The sequence below is a fragment of the Macrosteles quadrilineatus genome, unplaced genomic scaffold (assembly GCF_028750875.1).
Source record: "Macrosteles quadrilineatus isolate MER2022 unplaced genomic scaffold, UCM_ALF_1.0 Scaffold_307__1_contigs__length_107377, whole genome shotgun sequence".
NCBI classification, from domain to species: Eukaryota; Metazoa; Arthropoda; class Insecta; order Hemiptera; family Cicadellidae; genus Macrosteles; species Macrosteles quadrilineatus.
The window spans coordinates 42,129-44,761 of NW_026542900.1; positions in this window are offsets into that span (position 1 = coordinate 42,129).

Here is a 2,633-nt window from a genome sequence, read left to right on the forward strand (position 1 = left end):
TATATTATGATCAAAAACATTTTTATATATTTATTTGTATATTATCCTTCCTATAATATTACCACAAATACACAATAAGGGTTCTCACTCAAATAATATTCAATGATAAGGCTCAATTAATTAGCAAAATTAAAATTACTAACTAATATCTATGTACACAACCACTAAATAAATTAGGGTTCACAACGCACCACGCTGTAACAGAAAACAGGTTAGGCCTACCCAACCGACTATAAAATCACAGCAGGTCTGCCTAAAACTCTGCTCAACAGTTCAGGTCCGCAGCCAATCTGCACAAGTCCGCAGCAAATCTGCACAAATAAAATTATTTTGTTCGGGCGCCGTTAATACGTCAGCAACTCAGCACCACTGCCAACCATAGTCCCTGTTCGCAGGCGCCATCTTGCGACGAAATTTTCTGCACTGGAAAAAAATATATTAATTAAAAGTGCAGCAGTCGCAACCGTTTGCCGGGGATAGCTCAGCCTACAATGGCTGGGTAAAGTTCCAGGGTCTGCGATAAGGTCGGAGAAACCACTAGGCCAATAGCCGGGTCTAACCGGTATAGGACTGGCTCATACACGGGCACTGTGAACAAGTCAAAAACAAGTCACAAAACAAACGTGCAATAATCACTACCAGGCCTACGCCGATTCTCCACACTCCTAGGGGGTCGTTGCTGACTACGCAACTCGGGCTTCGTCCTAACTATCCAATAGTTAAGCCCAGAGTGCCTAAAACACAGTGAGTTACACGACGACTTGCCAATAAAAACCACAACGCGAGTTATCAAAAGGCGGGGTCTACTAGGCCACTATAATCCAATACACAACTCTAATGCCCAAGCTAAGAATCAATCAGTTCACTCAATAATCGTACCACATAATAATATACAAGTACACTATAGGTAGAGTGACTACGCCACGAATAGCTGGTCTCAATAAATACCAAGCCAGACAGGCAAAACTAAATGGCAATTGCACTATTAAAATATTGAGCTACTTAGTAGCAGATAAATAACTGTTAAATACGTTCCAAACACTAGATAAATATATTATCTGATAGCCGGTACTCCGCTATCCAAGCTACCGAGATAACGTGTTGGACTACCAAACAAGCTGTTCAGGTTAAATTAAAATAATCAAATGAATAAACAATAACAACCCTACTACTGCTACTGCCAACTTTATGTTACTTAGCTGGGCTTCTGTTAATAGGCTAATAAAACTAGCTACTAGCCTACTGGCCTCGTGCTTCCAACTACGCACGCTAAATCGTGCAGCCTAGGTTTGTCGGGCCTCAGAGTTATTAGTAATATAACTAACTCTAGGTACAACGCAAAATAATAACTACTACAGCCAATTAAATTATATTATTTCGCTCTAGGGACGAACACATTGAAGCACTCTGCCATAAGCTAAGCACCGCAATTTTTGCACTGAGAAGAACAATGGCTGTGAGCACAGAAGAGGCGGCACTAACAGCATACTATGCCCTTCTTGAGAGTATTCTCTGTTATGGCATTGTGGTGTGGGGTGGATCGTCGGCACAGAACCTTAACAGAGTTCTCATCATGCAAAAGAGGGCTGTTCGAACCCTGACTGGCATTGAGACAACAGATAGTTGCAGACCACAGTTTAGGAGGTTAAAAATCCTGACCGTAGTCAACCTCTTCATACTACGGACTCTTACCATTGTCGACTCTTCCAGGACCTGTCGTCATCAGGAGGTGCACTCATACAACACAAGACGAAGAAATGATTACAACCTTCCTGCTCACAACACAAGGCTCTATGAAGAGAAACCCTCATACATGCGTGCCAAGTTTTTTAACGTCCTTCCCGTCCACTTGAAGTCTCTTCAACCCAGAAAACTGAAGAAAGAACTAAAGTGCTGGCTGTTACATAGACCATTTTATAGTCTGAATGAGTATTTGTCTTGGCAAGAACTTGAATAAATCATCACTGCAAGAACTCTGATAAGCTATTTTTTATTCTTAAAAAATAACAATTTGTTTTGACTTTTATATAGCAATTGCACAATTCTGTATTGACGCCCTTTCAATCTTAAAGATTGTAAATAAAGTATTCTTGTATCTTGTATCTTGTATCTCTAGCACCTGCCCAGAACCGTCAGGAATACACTTTAATATTATTCCTGACTAATATAAATCCTAACTACCGTCAGGCTTCTAACTCTCGCAATAAAACCAGATATTAATATTATCAAACTAATAATATCAAGTCGTCCACTCACCACAAGTGGGTCAGTACCCAACTTACACCAACACTCGGCGCGATCACACCACCAGCATACTCCGACACCACTGTCACGTACACCACTGGACGTCTCACTAGACACACGCTCGCTCTTCACTGCACGGGATCCACGACTCGAATGTCTCTGTCCTAGGCTATCATGAAGATCTAGGATATCCCAGGCTTATCGGCACTGATAAGCAGGGTCAAAGGGCGCTCGCTAGCCTCGCTGCCGCCGCTCACTCACCTCATCAATCGGTGCGCGGCCAAATAGCAAATAATTACCCCCCTAGGAAAAATAACTCGTTACACTTTTAGCGGCAGTAGTGTTACAGTTGACTTTGATTTTAGCGTATTGTGGTGTAATTCTCTTCT